General features: G+C 41.3%; 1 protein-coding gene across 2 annotated transcripts in view; it reads right to left on the minus strand.

Moving 5' to 3' along the window:
• The window catches only part of LOC124553776 (exosome component 10), a 191,931-nt gene that overhangs the window by 40,020 nt on the left and 128,951 nt on the right, over positions 1 to 22,960 (minus strand). The gene's annotated exons all lie outside the window — the stretch shown is intronic.

Consider the following 22,960-nt stretch of genomic DNA (forward strand, 5'->3'; position numbering starts at 1 on the left):
GTGTCGTACTTGTAAAGGCACATGTTCTAGCAGCACAGATAGAGTATCTCGTATGAAATCGTGATAACGTGCTCCATTGAGCGTAGGTGGAAGAACATGGGGCCCAATCGAGACATCACCAACAATGCCTGCCCAAATGTTCACAGAAAATCTGTGTTGATGACGTGATTGCACAATTGTGTGCAGATTCTCGTCACCCCACACACGTCGATTGTGAAAATTTACAATTTGATCACGTTGGAATGAAGCCTCATCCGTAAATAGAACATCTGCACTGAAATGAGGATTGACACATTGTTGGATGAACCATTCGCAGAAGTGTAACCGTGGAGGCCAATCAGCTGCTGATAGTGCCTGCACGCACTGTACATGGTAGGGAAACAACTGGTTCTCCCGTAGCACTCTCCATACAGTGACGTGGTCAACGTTACCTTGTACAGCAGCAGCTTCTCTGACGCTGACATTAGGGTTATCGTCAACTGCACGAAGAATTGCCTCATCAATTGCAGGTGTTCTCGTCGTTCTAGGTCTTCCCCAGTCGCGAGTCGTAGGCTGGAATGTTCCGTGCTCCCTAAGACGCCGATCAATTGCTTCGAACGTCTTCCTGTCGGGACACCTTCGTTCTGGAAATCAGTCTCGATACAAAAGTACCGCGCCACGGCTATTGCCCCGTGCTAATCCATACATCAAATGGGCATCTGCCAACTCCGCATTTGTAAACATTGCACTGACTGCAAAACCACGTTTGTGATGAACACTAACCTGTTGATGCTACGTACTGATGTGCTTGATGCTAGTACTGTAGAGCAATGAGTCGCATGTCAACACAAGCACCGAAGTCAACATTACCTTCCTTCAATTGGGCCAACTAGCAGTGAATTGAGGAAGTACAGTACACACTGAAGAAACTAAAATGAGCTCTAACATGTAAATTAAGTGTTTCCGGACACATGTCCACATAACATCTTTTCGTTATTTGTGTGTGAGGAATGTTTCCTGAAAGTTTGGCCGTACCTTTTTGTAACACCCTGTATTTAAAGATCAGGACTGATGTTAAGTTATTAACTCTTGTTGCGCGCGCGCATGTATCTATGCAAATATATTATTGTATGACACATAGTTCAAAAGATATGACATGATAAATACCAAGATGTGTCAAAATATGTCGCATCATGCACGCACACACACACACACACACACACACACACACACACACACACACACACACACAATGCATTCCACAGCTGCCATAACAGTCATTTGAGCATTTGTGTGTGTTGTGAGGATATAGAATTTTTGTTGAATTAAATTCGAAATTTTTCTCATAAGGTGTTCTGTATACACATCCATAGATATTATGAAAAGTGTGTGTGTATGTATGTGTGTGTGTTTTCCATACGTCGTCCTGAACCATTGGACTGATTTCAACCAAACTTAGTTCACATGTCCCTCACTGTTGGGCAACAATCCCTGCGGGGGTAACAACCACCTACATATCAGAGTTCAGGAGACAATGAAATCACAAACAAATGAGATGCACAAAAAACAGCCACATCATTTTTCATGTTTAAATCTATTATTTCTGTGCTACTAACTGCATTCACAATAAATTTCACAGGCAGTATTCACATATTTTGCTAAATGCACTTGCAAAAGTCTATCAAAGTACCACACACAGTTCAGGAAATATGATGTCATACACCACAGATGCAGGAAAGACAGCGGCATTGTGCACGGTGTTTAAATTTATTACTTCTTGGCTTTTCCCAACATATTTCACTGACAGTACCTACATATGCCGCTGAATGTATCTATGCAAATATATTATTGTGTGACACATAGTTCAAAAGATATGACATGATAAATACCAAGATGTGTCAAAATATGTCGCATCATGCACGAATTTTTAAGAGATTTATTCTTTACTGCTAAGACACTCCTATGGTCGATTCAAATCAAAGAAATCCCTGACACCTGGCAGCGCTTTTGACAGCTTTCAACTGTGAAGCAGAAATGGCTGTAGGCGAAAACAGTTCCCATTATAAAGCTATGAAGAGACATCACCACAGAGATGTTTACAAAATCTTGTTGTAGCCCAGCACACAGACGCTGTCCTAGATCGTGTTTCTTAATTCAGATGCTGTACTTGTACATTTGTATGTTATGCATATTTATTTGTATGACTGTTTCATAATTTCAAAGCTCTTCTCACGAATACATGGAAATGAAATTTTTTCGGTACTTCACTACAACCACAGTTCATCTTTTGTTTTTGTTTCTAATACAAAATAGCAAAATGTATGCCCGGTCAATGCCTGGTTTGTAAGTTGTCTATGAATGAGAAAGTGTGTTGACAATTAAATTCACGGTTAATGTTACATCATTTAAGTGTATGAACCATTTCTGTATAATGACTGTGCTTGTGCAATGACACACACCTGGGGCACCCTTCCAGATCAAAAACGGATGAAAATGTTGAAAAGTAGGTAATCTTATTTGGTAAGAGTATCAGCTGAGTATTAAATCAATTGCTGCAACTCTAGAAATGGACAAAGAATGTTTAAGGCATATTTTACGTAACCAATTTAACATGACAAAAGCCTGGGCAAAACTGGTGTCGTAAATTCTCATGATCGGACAAAAAGAAGTTCTTGAAAATGTTTGCACCGACACTTCAAAAACCTCAGAAAAGATCCTAATTCGTTGGAAAGAGAGATAACATGTGGCAAATCTTGGTTTTTCACTTATGATCCAGAAACTAAGTGCCAGTCCACAGGTTGAAAGGAGCCACTTTCGTCGATAGTGAGAAAAGCTTGAATGAGCAAGTCAAGATTCAAAGCAATGGTCTCCCGTACCTTTTTTCAATATTCGTAGAATTGTGTATCTTCACTGGCTTCTACAAAAAAGAGCTGAATTGAGAAAAAACACGTCATGGGTTCTTCATCAAGACAATCCCCGGCTCATACTGCATTGATTGTGAAGAGGTTTCTAGCAAAGGACAGCATCCCAGTGTTAGACCAGCCCCTTATTCGACTGCCCCAGCACCGTGTGAGTTTTATCTATTCCCTAAGGTCAAATCTGCAATAAAAGGAACAAGATTTCAGCCTGCTGAATCAGTGAAAGAAAGAGTGGCACAAATTATCTAGGAGCTCACTGAGGAAGACTTCTGGCACTGTTTCCATCAATGGGAAAATTCCATGGCGCATTGTAGAGATAGGGAAGAGGAGTATAATGAAGGAGACAACAACTAAACACAGGTGGCGATCCAGTAACAGGGCCACGACGACATATTCGATGTTTCATCAAAATAATCAGCAATCAGAATCAGTGAAAGAAAGAGTGGCACAAATTATCTAGGAGCTCACTGAGGAAGACTTCTGGCACTGTTTCCATCAATGGGAAAATTCCATGGCGCATTGTAGAGATAGGGAAGAGGAGTATAATGAAGGAGACAACAACTAAACACAGGTGGCGGTCCAGTAACAGGGCCACGACGATATATTCGATGTTTCATCAAAATAATCAGCAATTAAATTTGTATGCAAAGATTGAGAAAGAGAATAAATTTCAAAGGGAAGATTTCATTTGTTATTGTAGAAGGGAAAGTTGTGTTAAATGAAAGAAAGAGAGGGGGGGGGGGGGGGGGGGAGAGAGAGAGAGAGAGAGAGAGAGAGAGAGAGAGAGAGAGAGAGAGAGAGAGAGAGAGAGAGAGAGCGGGGGTGGGGGTGGGGGGTGGTTCCAGTGTCATAATTCTGCAACTATGAATGATAAAAATTACTTGTGAATGTCAGGAAAAATGCCGTACTGTCCATGATAACTTGGCAACAACTGCACTTCATAAATTTAGTCATTAAGGACATATTTTTTGTGGTCCGTCTTAGCTGCCTCGCTGTGTATAATGGGAAAAAGAGAGTTTAGAAAGAATCTACGCAGATGGAAAATTTCTGCTGCACCGGGATTTGAACCTGGGTCTCCCGCTTACTAAGCAAATGTTCTGACCACTAAGCCACGCACACACATTGCTCGTCGAAGCTGCACAGACTTTCTCCTTTGATTTCCACCAATGTCTGCTCGCTGCCAGAGACGGCCGACGGCGTCTTCAGTGCGCGTGCACACCAGCTTGAACTCTTGTGGGAATCGGTGACATGCCACGAGCAATGAGGATAATGGGCAGGAGGTGCTACGTTAGTAGTGTGCAGATAAGTTGAGAATTTGCATGTGGCAGGAGGAGTGTTAGGGTATTCCGTGCAGCTGCATGACCACTGTGTCAGGATGGTTCAGTGATCAGAGCATCTGCCTACTACGCAGGAGTTCGAATCCCGTTCTGCCATAATTTTTCAACTTTCCCCACTGATTTCAATTAAAGCCCACTCGCAGCCATTATCAGTAGCTCCTTTGTGTCTTACAGGTGATAAGTTTAAAATGCTCAAAATGTCCTGTATTACCGGTGCTCGGAAATCTGATCTTCAAAGTTGATCATTCTAAATTCTTTTGAGGAATTTTGTTGTATCACTTTAGGGAATTCATGTCTGTCAATGGCCTTTAATCCTTAAGTATGAAGGAATTTGGTGAGGATGGAGAAGTGTGCAATCTCGCCTAATAAGGCGCAAACACTGGATAACGTGGCCTGTCGGAATGTCCCCTACTTCGAGGAACAACAGTCACTGCTAGCCAGGGTTTCTGAGAGCAAAATTTTTTATAGTATAATTAGAATAAAAGAGGATTCCTTTACTCTGAACTGTTTAGTTAACAGTATCTCACAAAAGCACGGTCTAGAGATGAGGAAGCCCAGCAGATGAGCCTAAAGCCGTCGGCACACGGACCGTGCATCCGAACGTTGAGCGTGCCCAGTTTCTGACGTCATAGCGTGGAATAGCACGTTCGGGAGTCTTTCCGAACGTGCAGAGCAATATCTGGCATGTCAGATATTCTGAGCATGCGTCTGAGCGTTGACCAATGAGGTGGCACATCGTCACCTACGTCACACGCACGCCGTCTCTTCAGTACAGAATTGTGAGGCGCCATATTGGCATTCATTTCAAGCCTATATGTATATATGCCGTTTCTGAGCACCAGAAAATTGAGAATCACTGGAAAACCCGTTCTTAACTGTGCGATCCGTTCCAATAAAATAATGAGAAACATCATATTTGTGGCGAACGAATTATTGTAACTTGCGTATTATGAGAGCAGGCTATTTGAGGGCAGCGACACGCTGAAGATCCACCCAAAACGCATTGTTCTTGGTACAATTTGTTAAAATTAAATTTCTATTAGTAATTATCTACAATTAAGGTTTCAGCATGCAATAAGATACTACCAGTAGAACAACAGATTTGTCGTTCGTTTAGCGTAATGAGTAGAATCACCGACTTATAGTGAGTTAACTGTCGGGGCGGTAGTTCGCGTCTAGACACTTCCAGATTTTTTTCCCCTAACATTCGCGTTTTTATTAGGTTCTGATACTTTATTATTAGTTTAATATAAGTATAGACTATAATATTTGATGTTATGTAAATATAAGTTCACCTTTTTTTTGAGGGGTGACTGTTCGATTGACTTAATCTACTAGACTGCTTGCACTACTTGTATAAAGATATTTTGCTCCTTTTTCTTTTACGCTTCGTAATTTACATGTTGCAAAGATTCTGCAAGTGAGTAGGAACAGTGATCAAGTAAGACTGACCTTGGGGTTTTACTAAAATGTGGGAATGATGAAATAATAAACATTATTTATTATTCTTATGCGGAGAAGTATTCCAAATTTGTACCGCACTGTTTGTAATGGAGGTTTTATAAGCCTGTGTCCTTATTGATTGGACATAGTACCTTCCTTTTCGTGGACGATGGAGGAAATGTGCGTTTTAATAGAGCTAACGTGGGAATTTAGTAAACAGTGTGATTAACGAGCTAGAAACATCCCTCAACTGTCGCTGGAGTGCATTGCGATCGCGTATACCACGTTGGGGCCCACATACCGTGTGCACAAGTCGCATCGTTCCTGCGCGTTCAGCAGCACGTTGAACTTGGCACGCTCAACGTTAACGTTCGACAGCACGGTCCGTGTGCCGACGGCTTAAGGAAAGAGAACGGAGCTTGGTCTGATAAGTGAATAATGAAAAGTGAGGGAGAGTCTACATCTACATCTAGATATATATACTCCACAAATCACTGAAGTGCATGGAAGAGGGTGCATCCTGTTGTACCAGTTATTAGCATTTCCCCCACTTCCATTCACGTACGGAGCACGAGAAGAATCTTTGTTTGAATGCCTCTGTGCGTGTAATAATTATTGTAATCTTATCCACAGGCTGCCTGTGTGAGCGATACATAGAAGTTGTTGTATTTTCCTAGAGTCATCAGTTAAAGCCGGTCCTTGAAACTTTGTTGATAAACTTACTCGGGATATTTCCAGAATGAGATTTTCACTCTGCAGCGGAGTGTGCGCTGATATGAAACTTCCTGGCGGATTAAAACTGTGTGCTGGACTGAGACTCGAACTCGGGACTTTTGCCTTTCGCGGGAAAGTGCTCTACCAACTGAGCTACCCAAGATGACTCACGCTCCGTCCTCACAGCTTTAATTCCGCCAGTACCTCGTCTCCTACCTTCCAAACTTCACAGTTCGAGTCGCGGCCCGGCACACAGTTTTAATCTGCCAGGAAGTATCATATCAGCGCACACTCCGCGGTAGAATGAAAATTTCACTCTAGAAACTTACTTGGGAAAGTTTGTGTCTGTCTTCAAGAGTCTTTTAGTTCACTTATTTCAGTATCTCTCTGACACTCTCCCACAGATCAAACAAACCTGTGACAATTCTTGCTGCCCTTCTGTGTACAGGTTTAATATACCCTGTTAGTACTATTTGGTATGGGTCCCACACACTTGAGCAATATTCTACAACCAGTCACACGAGTGATTTGTAAGCAATCTCCTTTGTAGACTAATTGCACTTCTACAGTATTCTGCCAATAAACAAAAGCTATGACCTGTGGTCTAGGGGTAGCGACTTTGATTATAATCAAAACTTCTTCGGTCCCGGGTTCGAATCCTGCCGCTGCTTAAATTTTGATTAATAATCTGCATTGGCGGCTCAGACTTCCAGCATAAGAAGTTCACCCTCATTCTGCCAATGGCCTTGTCAAAGAGGGCGAAGGAGTGGACAGAGATTCAGGGCACTCTCTTGCCCTAGGGGTGGGAAACTGCCCCAAAAAGGTGGAAGAATCAGCAATGATCAATGGCATGAGGATGCAGAAGAAAATGGAAAGCACTGCATTAAGGACACACAACGTGTATACACAGGACATGTGGCCTGTAATTGAAGAAGTGTCATGATGATCTCTCCATTGGCAAAAGATTCCGGAATAGTCCCCTGTTCGGATTTCCGGAAGCGGACTGCCAAGTGGGAGGTTACCATGAGAAAAAGATTGAATAATCAATGAAAGGGTTATGTTCTACGAGTTGGGGTGTGGAATGTCAGAAGCTTCAATGTGGAAGGAAAACTAGAAAATCTGAAGAGGGAAATACAAAGGATCAATCTAGATATAGTAGGGGTCAATGAAGTGAAGTGGAAAGAAGAAAAGGATTTCTGGTCAGATGAGTGTAGGGTAATATCAACAGCAACAGAAAATGGTATAACGGGAGTAGGATTTGTTATGAATAGGAAGATAGGGCAGAGAGTGTGTTACTGTGAACAGTTCAGTGACACGGTTGTTCTTATCAGAATCGACAGCAAACCAACAATGACAACGATAGTTCAGGTATACATGCTGTAGATGAAAAGACAGACAAAAAGTATGAGGATATTGAAAGGATAAAACAGTATGTAAAAAGGGATTAAAATCTAATGGTCTTGGGAGACTGGACTGCAGTTGAAGGGGAATGATTAGAAGAAAAAGTTACAGGAGAATATGGGCTTGAGACAAGGAATGAGAGAGGAGAAAGACTAACTGAGCTCTATAACAAGTTTCAGCTAGTAATAGCAAATACTCTGGTCGAAAATCACAAGAGGATGAGGTATATTTGGAAAAGGCCGAGTGATAAGAGAAGATTTCAATTAGATTACATCATGGTCAGACAGATTCCAAAATCAAATACTGGATTGTAAGGCATTTCCAGGAGCAGATATGGACTCAGATCACAATATAGTAGTGATGAAGAGTAGGGTGAAGTTTAAGACATTAGTCAGGAGTAATCAATACACAAAAGGTACAGAAGTACTAAGGAATGATGAGATATGCTATAGATACAGCAATAAGGAATAGCTCAGTAGGCAGCACACTTGAATAGGAATGGAAATCTCTAAAAAGGGCCATCGCAGAAGTTGGGAAGGAAAACATAAGTACAAAGAAGGTAACTGCGATGAAACTATGGGAAACAGAAGAAATACTTCAATTGATCGATGAAAGGAGGAAGTACAAAAATGTTCCAGGAAACTCAGGAATACAGAAATGAAAGTCACTGAGGAATGAAATAAATAGGAAGTGCAGGGAAGCTAAGATGAAATGGCTGCAGGAAAAATGTGAAGACATTGAAAAAGAAAAGACTGTTGGAAGAACAGACTCAGCATACAGGAAAGTCAAATCAACCTTCGGTGACATTATAAGCAAGGGTGATAACATTAAAGAGTGCAACAGGGACTCCACTGTTAAACGCAGCGGAGAGTGTGGATAGGTAGAAAGAATACATTGAAAGCCTCTATGGGTGGGAAGATTTGTCCGATATGATAGAAAAAGAAAGAGGAGTCGATTTAGAAGAGATAGGGGATCCATTATTAGAATCAGGATTAATAAAGCTCTGGAAAGATTAAATAAGGCAGAAGGGTTGATAACATTCCATCAGAATTTCTAAAATCACAGGGGGAAGTGGCAACGAAACGACTATTCACATTAGTGTGTAGAATGTATGAGTCTGGTGATATACCGCACAATTCGGAAGATGGCAAGAGCTGACAAGTGCGAGAATTATCGCACAATCAGCTTAACAGCTCATGCATCGAAGCTGCTTACAAGAATAATATACAGAAGAATGGAAAAGAAAATTGAGAATGCGCTAGGTGATGATCAGTTTGGCTTTAGGAAAGCTAAAGGCACGAGAGAGACAATTCTCACATTGCGGTTAATAATGGAAGCAAGGCTAAAGAAAAATCAAGACACGTACATAGGATATGTCAATCTGGAAAAAGTGTTCGACAATGTAAAATGGTGCAAGATGTTCAAGATTCTGAAAAAAGTAGGGGTAAGCTATAGGGAGAGTCGGGTCACATACAATATGTACAACAGCCAAGAGGGACAACCAAGAACGAAGTGCTCGTATTAAAAATGGTGTAAGACAAGGTGTAGTCTTTCGCCCCTACTGTTCAATCTGTACATCAAGGAAGCAATGATGGAAATAAAAGAAAGGTTCAGGGGTGGAATTAAAATTCAAGGTGAAACAATATCAATGGTACGAGTGATAGTGAAGAAGAATTACATGATCTACTGAACGGAAAGAACAGTGTAATGAGTACAGAGTATGGATTGAGAGTAAATCGAAGAAAGATGAAGGTAATGAAAAGTAGTAGAAATGAGAACAGCATTTTGACAACAACGATGAGCTGAAGACGACTGTCACAGACTGGTTCCATTCACAAGTGACAGACTTCTACGACACACGAATACAAAAGTTGATGCCACGACATGACGGGTTTCAATTACTTTGGTGACTGTGTCAAAAAATAGCTTGAAGACTGCTGTACCTGTCGCCAATTAAGTTTTTCATGTAACTATGTTGTCTTTGTTTTAAAAAAATATGGAAACTTACTTTCTGGATGCACCTCGTAGATAACTGAATCATCTGCAAAAAGCCTGATTTTACTATTAATATTGCCCGCAAGGTCATTAATGTACAACATGAACAGCAAGGGTCACACACTTCCCTGGGGACACTCGAAGTTACTTCAACATTTGACAATGACTCTCCATCCAAGATAACATGCTGTGTCCTCTCTCCCAAAAAGACCTCAATTCAGTCACAAATTTCACTTGATATCCTGTATGACTATGACCTCCTTTTGACAATAAGTGTAGGTGTAGTACTGAGTTAAATGCTTTTCGGAAATTAAGAAATACTGCATCTACCTGGCTGCCTTAAATCAAAGCTTTCAGTATGTCATATGAGAAAAGTGTGAGTTGTGTTTCACGTGATCGATGTTTCAGGAATCGGTGCTAGTTGGCACTGAGGAGGTCGTTCTATTCAAGATACGTAATTATGTTTGAACTCAGAACATGTTCTACAACAAATTGATGTCAAGGATAATGGATCACTTCTACTGCCCTTCTTGTAGACGGCTGCGACCTCTGCTTTTTTCCAAGAAGTAGGCACGGTTTATTGTTCGAGGGATCTACGATAGATTATACTTAAAAGAGTCCACGGATCTCGGTGTAAAGGTCAGCGACGCATTCGGATCCGTCACAGAGGGAACAGGAGGCAGCACGTTAGTACTATAGACGTCAGTATGGCCAACCTCTTACAGAGCATACAGACACACCGTATAATCCAGTAATAATAAAATGAATGTGTCTTTCTGAAACTACAGTGAAGAGAAAATAAGTGTTATGATACGAGACAATTTATCACTCTTTTGCGTTCCGAGCTGCCCACAGAGATTTGCACTGAATGCACGGCTGCAGCTGACATGTGAAATAGGGACTTGTACGAGCTTCCTTCGCACCTAACTATGCCACCATACATCGTATTCTCAATGCCATAGGAGGACCTCCCCAGGTGGACATGTGGAGCAGCAGCTGACTTCACACACCTGCCTGGCCAGTGAGAATGTCAGGCACTCTGTGACCAATAGGAAGAAAGAAGGCCGGCACTCCACCCACTTTCCTACTGTTGCGTCACGGGGAACAGTCTCCTGAACGAGACAGGACGAGTCTCCCAATAAGGATCCTTCCAACCATTGGCAGAATCTGAAAACTGGGCTGTTCAAACAAGTGTGACGTAATAGTCGTGCAGCAGTGCTGTGTCTGCACACGATTCGTAGCACAACACTCCCGACAACTGTCAGAAACTGAGCACTCGGCACGAGCTAGCACAGTTAATACGTAAGTGTACCAACCAGAACTTTAATCGCAGCCGTCAGACAGGTGGCACATGAGAGACTCTCTCACTTCCGCTTACAGCTTTTGGGTCTGCCACATCCTTAGCTCGGGCTGACATCCCTCCGCTCCACCTCCTGTAAAAGTGCTGTGTCGTCACAGAGACGCACTGTATTAAAAGTCAGTCAGTCTCCACACTTAACTCAGCAGTACCTTGCACAACACAGTGAAGGTTATATGGTGCTAGCTCAAACTTCATGAGATTGTTAGTGAATTACGCATCAGATGTGCTGCACCGATGTCATTTTGCCACCTGAACATGGCAGTACACACATATTAGCTTGAGAGCCATCAATCAGAGGCTGGGCTTCCTCCTCTCATTTATTTATTTAATTCTATTTTGAGCTCTGATCATTTTTATTAACAGGAGTGACTGTGATTGTGACTGGATGGTGGATTTTTTTGTAGGGAGTATGAAGTAGGTTGCTTTGGATCGACAGTTATCGTCAGATGTACTAGTAACTTCAGGACTGTCCCAGGGAAGTGTGTTGGGAACATTGCTGTTCATGTCTTATATAATGACCTTGCAAACAATACTAATAGTAGCCTCCAGATTTTTTTTGCATGTGATTCATTTATTTATAATGAAGTATTGTCTGAAAGAATCTGCATAAATATTCAGTCAGATCTTGATAAGACTCCACAGCACTGCACAGATTGGAAACCTGCTTTAAGTGTTCAAAACTGTAAATTTCTGCACTTGACTAAAAAAAAAAAAAAAAAATTCTATGAATATAATAAGGGTGACTCACAGCTGGAATCAACCAACTCATACAGATCCCAGGGTGTCACTTTGTACAGATACGAAATGGAATGATCGCACAGGCTCAGTACAAGTGGTAGACTTCAATTTATTGGTAGAATACTGGGGAACTGCAATCAGTCTGATAAGGAGATTGCTTACAATTCAAGAGTGTAGCCTATTCTTGGATACTGCTCAAGTGTGTGGGACCTGATCCAAACTGGATTGGTTGGTTGATTTGGATGAGGAGACCAAACTGCACGGTCATCAGTCCCATTGGTTTCGGAAAGGGTGGAGAAGACAGTCGGCAGTGCCTTTTCAAAAGAACAATACCAGCATTTGCTTGAAGTGATTTAGGGATATCACAGAAAGCCTGAATCGGGACGGTCAGACACGCGTTTGAACCGCCGTCGTTCCAAATGTGAGTCCAGTGTGCTAATCACGGCACCACCTCACTCGGTACCAAACAGGAATAACAGGAATATTGAACGTATACAGAGAAAGGCAGCAGGAATGGTCACAGGTTTGTATCACTGGTGGGAGAGAATTATAGAGATGCTGGATGCTGAAGAAACTGAACTGGAGGAGTCTCGAAGATAGGCATAAATTGTCCTGAGAAAGTCTTCTTACGAAGTTTCAGCCAGTTTTGATTGATCAATCTAGGAATATACATCAACTCCCTACCTGTCACTCGCATACAGATCGTGAAGGAAAGACTAGAATAATTACAGCACTCGCAGATGGATTTCAACAATCATTCATTCTGCACTCCCTGCACTAATGGAATGGGAAGAAACTGTAATAATTGATATAATGGGACATACCCTGTGTCATGCACTTCACAGTGATTTGCAGAGTGTAAATGTAGGTGTACACATAGATGTTTGATTTCATGGCGGTAACAAGTGACTGCAAGATAGTTGGTTCTACAGTCTACTTTCTCTACTTATTTCGCTTTGCCTGTGTATGATTTTTCTGGGAAGCTGCGTATGGGTACCAGTGTTCATGGAATGAGAAGGTATTTACAGCCATAGTCTACGTGTCATTACGGCCAGTTCTGATGGAAGCCAGGGAGAGGGCACGGTTGAAGAGTCAGGCCCAAACTCTCAAGTGACTGAGACCGGGACATAAAAGTCAGTGGTGATCCTGCTAGTGAAACGAGAGAGTTGCCGACTACAGGACAGAGGTTTGCTCCAGAAATATGATTGTAGCAGGGTGTATATGTGGACAAGGAAAAAAAATTCCCGGATTTTCCGGTTAAAAATACACTTTCTCCCGGATGAAAATACACTTTTTCCCTTGTTAAGTGACAGTATACTCTTCCTCGACACTGTAAAAGTCATCAATCCTTCGAATGTTGATGGTTTTATATACCGATGTAGAATTTCCCGGCACTTTAGAAAACGAAATTCAGGTGGAAAAACACGTTTTGAAATACCTTTGATGTGCAGCAACATGTACGCTGCATATTTTCGTATTACAAAGGTATAAATTTGAATTCCACCAAATAACGCATGACACTCTCTGAAGCATTGAAATTGAGATTTCGATGCGTTTTTGTAAGCGTCATAGCTCATTCACGTGATCTCGCCAGCTGATGACAGCAATAGGACACGTGATGTAGTCAGCCAATAGCAAGATCACGTGAACACACAAATAAGAAAAGTTAATGGCTTAAATTAATATACATAGCATTCACATATAATATTGGTCTCAAAGATTAATAAGTTGGAAGAGAAGCTAAGCTTCCACATATAATGTTGATCTTTTTTGCGCATGTTGCACTTTAAGATACACACACAAATGTGCCAGTAAAATTTTTAATAACGACGCAAATGTCTCTTCTTCTGGGTTCGAAATACTTCTAAATGGTCGTCCTCAAAGAGTTGATTTTTAAATGAGAGTCAAACGCTTTGTGATTTAAGCAATTCATCGTACATTCTCGCACATAATTCATCTTGCGTAACAGGAAATCTGCTTTGAATGTAACGCTTTTCAAACCACCATTCACAAGAAGGTTCGTTTCAGCAGTTGCAAGAAAGCGCCAGGTAACTGGCATCACCGCGCTTGCGCAGCTACGGTGAAGCAGGAATCCCATATGTTCGTACATGTAAAACACTAGTATCGGGATTTCATGAACCATATTAAAGTGCATAATTTGGCTTAAAATGCACATCCGTATGTAAATTTTCTTGGAGTACCAGTACTCATGTTCGGTTCTTTATTATAGCATAATACCGTATGTGCACTTGAAATGCAGCGAACAGTTGAAACTAGCCAATAGTGTAAAATTAAACACTTCGTTTCAAATAAATTGACTGCCTCAGTAGAAATGATTAATAAAAGCCAAATCTCTTTAGCAAACCAGCAAAAATAACTTCATTGTTCTGTAAGGCGATTAATGCTTGACTGTCAAAGGTGGAAATAAAATCTGAAACTGTTAACATATTTTAGCCTGCCGTAATTATGCGAACGTATTTTAATTCATTTGATAGCTCCTGGCCACCAAAATCCGTTTTGTTATCACTTAACGTGATAGCAATAAACGAAGAGGAAAGAAAATCACTGAACGTAAGCACAGGTCACGTGGAGACGACCCACCTCCCCACCACAACTCTGACTCCTCTGTGCATCAGCCCCATATATACGATATTTCCGAATCGGGGCAATATTAAGTAGTGGCGCTGAGCCACACTTCTGAAACCAGAAGCGGGAGAAGGTACTACTCATATGCGACTCAACTGCGCATGCACAAGAGCCCGCCCGCAACTGCTCAAATGAATCTAATTTGAACAGTTGTCACGTCACGCTCATCAGAGGCAATTTGTTGTTATAAAGCACTGCATAGTGTTCCTAAAGCCTTTGACACACTTTACTGTTGGCAGACTCTTGTATGAGCACTGTTTTGTTGTTGTATATGGCGCATTTCCTTTGCAACTTACGTTTTATTTTCTTTTTTTTTCTGCCGTTCATGTTTTGTTGCTGCAGTATCATTCTGCAGTAGCAGGATACAATCATATCCTTTGTTAGAGTATTGTTCTTACCAGTCAAAATCACAAAAATTTAACTGAAAACTAAAACAATGAAAAATTCCCGGAATTCTAAACAATTCCCGGGTTTTTCCCAGATCTCCCGGTTGTCCTGGGTCGTATACACCCTGTGTAGACAGTGCGAGGGACTCAGCCAGACAGTACAATGTCTTTTCAGAGGACTCTATGGCGAGAGGGGGGGGGGGGGGGGGGACAATCAGCATTCTGTCGCTAAAGAAAGGTCGCTGTCCAGAATGTGACTGGAGGACTGTTTTGAAAAGACAACATCTTTCCAACATGTCCTAAAAGCAACCAGCACTCAAGGCTACGTGTTTTTGCTCTGCTCGTGGGAGCGGAAAGCTTACCTAGGTGGACAGCCTGGGAACAGATTTTGGGTGCACTTTCGCTATTCACAGGAAAGTTTCCAATTGGCATTTCCTTAAATATTCAGTAGGTAGGACTCGAAATGTTATAAAATCTTTGCATCAGTAGAAACTTATGAGCTGGCACTTCGACAGGCTCTGGAGGTTGTCGGGAAGTGCTGCACAGAACTAGGGAGGAGAGAAATGAGCGGACAGTAGGGCTATTCGGTCAATGACAGGGTCACATAGACATCAGTCTATTTCGTAGCAAGCAGTGTCCAACTTGGCTTGTGCACCAATCTCGGTACTTTTCACTCCAATCATTCGCAAAGGCAGCCAACGATATACATCTGACTATCTCGTGACTGGTGCTGGCTCGTCTTCAGCAACAGGGACATTCCCTTTGCTGCCATAGTCACCAGTTGAGCAACAGTAAGATAAATCTGCAGCACTATGCATAGAGTCTATAATGAAGTTTAATTGTGGCTGATCTACAGTTTAGTTAATGTGGGATTGTTAGATGGTGGGTATACGTGTTTGTGAGACTCACGACAGCTTACTACCATAGACTCTTGGGCTTTGGGATACGTTTCTTACTTCACTTGTGATTTTGTAGTTGCTCATGATGACAATCAGTGGAACTTTTAACTTACTTTTGTGGGCAACATGACAAAATTATTTTCCTTATGCTTTTCAGTTTAGTCTTGCTTCCCATTCAATCAAATGTTATCATCATCATTAATTTTGCTCTTCATGCCTTCTTTTTTATTGTGCATTTTTTTTATAACTTACATTTGCCTGAACTTATGTAAAGTTGAGGAGAATCTCCAAATGTTGAAACTGTAATATCTTGGGCACCGAATTTAATTTCATAACTAGATTCCACACTTTCCTTTCATTGTATATATAGACTCCTCACCATATCTCTGTTGCTAGAGCCTGGAGCTTCATTACATTAATTCCTTACTGTTCCCATTGTGTGAACTTCTACGGCAACAGGGTGTACAGGAGCAGTTCGTTTCATGAGGAGGCATTCTAATCAAACTCTGCTCCAAAACTCATACGGCATCTCTTTTAATGCGAGATGAAGACCCAGTTTCGGTCACACGGTAGCATTGCGGTCATTTTTACCTACACCGCTGGCAGCAATGAGGGTTACACACAAAAGTTTTAGTACCCTACTCAGGAGGCCAGCTTCATCTGCCCATATCACACCTACTGAAACACAGATGTTACTTGTATTTTACAAGTACATCATCATTTTTGTTGATTTTTCTTATAACTGTGACAACAAAGGCTACAGAGATAATCACACTCCAAGCTTGATAATACAGGGTTTCGGTTAGTGCTGGCGACAGGTGTGCTGCCCCCTAACTGCAATACATAGGACAGCTCCAGTTCCATGCACCTCCCTACAGCCCTTTCGGCTTACATCCAATTTCCTCTGAACATTCCATCAACCCCAAATTGCACACCCACTCTGCCTCCACACTTTAAAGAGGGGACGAATGGGAAGACCTCAATGTAGTAGGGTGGCACTCAAGACGGCAAAAGTGTGGCTCCAGGTGCTGGACAGCAAGATAAGCGCCCGCAGAGGCAAAGATCTGAGTTTGAATCCCACTGCCGTCACACCGAGTACTAAATTCAGGACACTTTGAGAATAGAAGACACTAGAATTTGAGCATCATTCAGAGGCACATCAAGTCTTTGTGTAATCTATTTAATTTCTTATTTAAAAAAAAATCATTTCACAAAACACATAACCTTTCTTTAATGTATTTTTTTATTTTTTAGCTTTGTTCAGAAAATCTTACTGTCACCTCACTTGCCTTCCTAATGCCTTGTTCTTGAAATGCATAAATTTAGAAGTTGATGCAAAGGAAGCTTTTTGACTGTTTAATGTCACACCAGTGTAACTTTTATATGTGCAAGTTTTTCTTAATTACCCTAATTATTAGGTTGGCACCTAAGTTCGTAGTGTTCCTGTTTTGCATGTTGGTATTCCATTTGCTACGGGTGTATTTATCGAATTTCATTCTTTATTTGTCGTTTACTGTTGCTATTTGAGTTTACATAGTGCCATTTTGTCATTTGGAGATAGTGAGTGGAACTGTGGATGCTAGAAAATGGAGTGCCATGTGGAGACATCAAAACATTTCTGACATATTCCTCTGTTTGAGTTCAGTAGAGAGGTGACAGCAGCAGAGGCAGCCAGGAACATTTGCACCGTGTCTGGGGATAATGAAAGCAGAGCAAGAAAATGGTTTTCTGACATTAGTGACTCTCCACGTTCAGGAAGACCTTCAGGGTTTGATGAAGATCATTTAAACACATTAATCCACAATGATCCACTTCACTGTACTCGATGTGATGAACTGTGATCATACCAACATCATGGGGGGGGATATATATATATATATATATATATATATATATATATATATATATATATATATATATATATATATATATATATATATATATATATATATATAAAAACAAAGATGATGTGACTTACCAAATGAAAGTGCTGGCAGGTCGACAGACACACAAACAAACACAAACATACACACAAAATTCAAGCTTTCGCAACAAACTGTTGCCTCATCAGGAAAGAGGGAAGGAGAGGGGAAGACGAAAGGAAGTGGGTTTTAAAGGAGAGGGTAAGGAGTCATTCCAATCCCGGGAGCGGAAAGACTTACCTTAGGGGGAAAAAAGGACAGGTATACACTCGCACACACGCACATATCCATCCACACATACAGACACAAGCAGACAATATGTCTGCTTGTGTCTGTATGTGTGGATGGATATGTGCGTGTGTGCGAGTGTATACCTGTCCTTTTTTCCCCCTAAGGTAAGTCTTTCCGCTCCCGGGATTGGAATGACTCCTTACCCTCTCCTTTAAAACCCACTTCCTTTCGTCTTCCCCTCTCCTTCCCTCTTTCCTGATGAGGCAACAGTTTGTTGCGAAAGCTTGAATTTTGTGTGTATGTTTGTGTTTGTTTGTGTGTCTGTCGACCTGCCAGCACTTTCATTTGGTAAGTCACATCATCTTTGTTTTTAGATATATATTTCCTACGTGGAATGTTTCCCTCTATTATATATATATATATATATATATATATATATACACACATACACACACACACACACACACACTTCTTGCTCTAAGCCAAAATCAGCGGGTGGCCACATGTGCATTTCTGCTTGCTTGTTGCCAGCTGGCTCATGAACAACACTGACTGTTCCTATCCCTTATCGTTACTGGTGATGAGAAATGGTGTCTTTATGCTAACATAAGGAAAAGAAAGAAATGGTTAAGACCAAACAAAGCAGCTACTTTCTGTACAAAGACCAGTGTGCATCACAAAAGCTAATGTTGTGCATCTGGTGGAACAGTGGTAGTGTGGTGTACTATGAATTGCTTCCCTGATGTGTACCATCATGGCGAATGTTTATTGTCAGCAACTGAGATGTCTTCCAGACACAGTCCAAGAACAGCAACCGTTAAGACTCCGTGAAGTGACGCTACTCCACGATAATGCCTGCCTGCATTCCGCTACACTGACAAAAGGGACTATACAGGAGTAGGGTTGGGAAGTCATTATGCATCAACGTTATTCACCCGATCAGGTTTTCACCTTTTCCGCTCTCTACCAAAAAACTTTCAAGGAACTTCCTTTCCAGATTAAAATGCATTCCAAACATGGCTCGGCGAGTTCTTCGCCTCAAAACAAATGATTTCTGCACTTGAAAGCTAACCCATTGTTAGCTGACTGTTGTAAATAGCAAAGGGGACTATGTTATTACTAAAGTTTCTGTTATGTGAGTGTTTATTAAACTTACGCAAAAATGCTGTGAACTTAATTCACCACTCTAATACTAGGTGTAATGTTTTTAAACTATACCTCATGCTCGTCAATCCGACATTCCATTAGTCCTTTCCCACTCTTCATTTGGACATGAGAATTTGGAGAAAAATTTTCTCTCAAATTGGTAATTAATTTTTTATCCATTACCCTGATTATTTTTTGAAAAACTAGACGTCACACTGGTCAGTGTGATACTCTCTTTGTCTATTTCCCACTCTGTGTTTATCTATGAAAATTCAATGATAATTCCACTGGGTAATTTTTACAGGAAAGGAAAATGGATATGCTGATGTTCCTTCCATGGATCCTGTGAGAAATAGTTCTCAAGGCATGTAGAATGAGCAAAAAAATCTGAAACCTATTTTAATTTAAGAAATGCAGTGCATGAGGCTGCTCGACAGTGGTAGTTGCCAGTCGAGAATGGCTGTGACTACTTAGTCAGAAAGTCGTGGGATTTTAGCAGTTCGATGTCGTTGGAAGCTGGAGGATGTTACATCATACGTGTATATCACTCCCTCACCAGTGTGGCGCACCGTGTGTGAGAAGTACTGTCAAAATAGTCAAAGAAGAGATTGATGAACAGCAGTGAGAAAACTGGGAGAGACGATTGGGAAAACTAGCTGTAATGGAGCACTACAGTGAGGTAACCATTTGACAGTTAAGTATAACACCAAGGTAACTTTTTATGCACAAAATAGCTATGCCTCAGAAAGAAAACTTTTTGACCACTCATTTTTGTAAATATCTTATTACTTTGATAGTTTCTTCAGTTAAACTTTCCCCAAAGCCATTAGTGCGAGCTATGACAGAGGATCCAGTGCCTGTTTTTGAATACGTGCTCAGATACGGCAGGTTCTTCAGAGTAGTGTAGGCGACATGGCATCTCACACACTGCCTCGCACTGAGTGTCTGATGTAGGACTGCCCACATCCACAGGGTATTTTCCAATATCACCATATCTTTCACCAGTCTCAGTAGCTGGAGGATTTTAGACGAGGCCCACGTGTCTTCAGAATGTGGCTAAACGTAGCATGAGGACTGTCACAGAACAGCAAAAATGTAAATTTCTCTTTCTGTTTTTACATCACTGTTCTTAACAGATTCCCTACTCAAGATCCTCACAGCTTTTGCGTTTGACTTACTCACTTAAATGGGTCAGCTTGTGGGGATTGTTAATGGCATCACATCCGATATAACAATTAAAAGGGGACTAAACAACAAGGTCACAAGTCTGTTCTTATTTTAATAATCAAAGCCTAGAAGAATTCACAAAAGGGAAAGGGGCACACAGCCAATTTGTGCTTTTGAGGTGTCGTCTGAGGCACAGAATTGAGTAAGTAGTAGAGAGAAGGAAAGCAACTGTAAGATCAGGGTGTATATGCAGACAAGGAAAAAAAAATCCCCAGATCTCCCGGTTAAAATCACACTTTTTCCCACATGAAAATACACTTGTTTCATGACAAGCAACAGTGTAGTTTCCCTCGGAGTAGTAAAAACATCAATCCTTTGAATGTTGGCATCAGAGAAGTGACAAGGGGTTGCCCATCTGTAGGCACCTCGTACTACAGTGTGTTAACTGTAAGACGGCAGAGTTGTGAGGGGAGTGCGGGGAGAGGAGGAAGCAAGCACTGGCTGGCGAGGGGAGGAGAGCCGTTGGGGGAGGACAAGGGACGCCTACCAGTTGCAGTGCTGGCACTACAAATTGCGCGTCATGCTTACACGAATGCAGACGAAAGGCTTGGAAGTAAAACTCACTTTGAATGTTGTTTGTAAACAAAACTGAAATCGTCATGTACATTAAAATCTATATATATAAAAATGAATGTATGTATGTTTGTCTACTATGCACTCACAAACCATTCATCTGATTGCAATGAAACTTTGGTGAATTGTTCTCCGAACGCCAAGGAAAGAGTAAGAGACAATGTTTCAACAGTTAAAGCACTGTAGCATGCGTAGCGCAAATGATAAGGTAAAGGCTTGTCATGCAGCAAACCTGGGTTCGATTCCTACTGCTCGCATTTTTTTTTATTTTTTATTTTTCCCATTTTATTTCATTCCCCGCAATGTTAAACTATTAATTATAAAATTTAAATATACTTAAACAGGTCATATAGTATAACGTAACTGTCAATCTCTATGTATAAAAATGGATGTATGTATGTCTGCCCTCTGTGCATTCCCAAACCATTCATCCGATTGCGGTGAAATTTTGGTGATTTGTTCTCCGTACACCCACGAAGGTTCCTAGCCGAAAAAAAAAGAGATAAGACACATTCTTGAGGAGATATGACGTCATAAACAATGAGATGCCACCGCGGGAAAATACCCAGATTTATGCATCCACTATTTGAGAAAGAGAGCATGTGTTTCGAAATAATACAGTAACCAGTGGTGTTTCCATACAAAGCAATATGGTAGCAAGGAAAAATGAAATATAAGGTAATTAGGACGAAATAGGGGGCCCCTTCAAAGTGATCGCGAACAAAATGTCTGAAATGGAAACTCACCTTTTCTTGCCAGGTGTTTGTGGTGATACGCCAGGATGATTCCTGGAAAACTGTTTGAATCTTCCAATGCTACGCATGCTTTGTCCTGTGTATGTAGCAGCTGTCACTGAAGATTTGTAAATGGGGTGAAGCAATTTTTTCTGCTCCCTTTCCCTTTCGCAGCATTCAATCACACGCAATATAATTTTGCGAGTATCGCTACATAATACTGGTTTCCTTCTAACAGTAGGCCTGCCGGTAGAGGGGTTGTTGGCGACTCCCGAGATGGGTCAGCAACTGCCTCTTCACGAATTTTGATAATGTTTAGCACAACTGCACAACAAAAATACGCAGAACAGTACAGCGCAAAAACAATAATGAAGCAGACGACAGTGGCTACCTTGTACAACACAGTCAGCTATGTAATGTTGGCAGCAGTCAAAACTGCGTGCCTACCGAAGCCTCCCGACGTTTACGACTTCTACTGATTCAGGACTAGGGAGAGGTCTGCCATCTAAAAGTTCACACACTGTACTTCACAGATTATTTCTGTACGCATTCACTTTTAAAATTATCAGGGATCTGGGTGGATGACACCGAGGGTTTTGCTGAAGTGGGTGGCCTTAGAGAGACCCTTTGCCGTTTTATTCACACGTGTCAATGTCACACCACATGAGACCACAAGACAGAAAGGCTGAAAATCTGCAAGCACCCATTGCTGCTTTAATCGTGTTAAAATTTTGTTGAATGGTTGCGAATAGTCCCTAGTGGTTCCAACCTGTACAGTAACGCAAACATTGCAGTCCTGCTGCCCTCAAAATAGGTGTGATCACATTCAATTGGGATGCATCGATTTCAGTAAGGCATTTGACACTGTCCAGCATTGCTGTTTAGTTAAAAAAAATTACGAGCTTAGAGATTATCGGAGCAGACCTGCAATTGGATTCAAGACTTTCTTGCAGATAGAAATCAACACATCGCTCTTAACAGAAGAAAATCGACAGATGTAAAGGTACTATCCAGAGTGCCACAGCGAAGTGTGATAGGACTTTTGCTGTTTACAATATATATAAATGATCTAGTAGAAAGCATCAGACACTCTTTAAGGCTATTTGCAGATGATGCAGTTGTCTATACCAAAGCAGCAATGCCAGAAGATAGTAAGAATTTGCAGAACGACCTGCAGAGTACTGATGAATGGTGCAGACTCTGGCAGTTGACCCTGAACGTAAATAAATATTGCAAATACATAGGAAAAGAAACCCACTACTGTACAGCTACACTATTGATGACAAACAGCCGGAGACAGCGTCTGCCGTA

This window comes from Schistocerca americana, chromosome 11 (genome assembly GCF_021461395.2).
Source record: "Schistocerca americana isolate TAMUIC-IGC-003095 chromosome 11, iqSchAmer2.1, whole genome shotgun sequence".
Taxonomy (NCBI): Eukaryota; Metazoa; Arthropoda; class Insecta; order Orthoptera; family Acrididae; genus Schistocerca; species Schistocerca americana.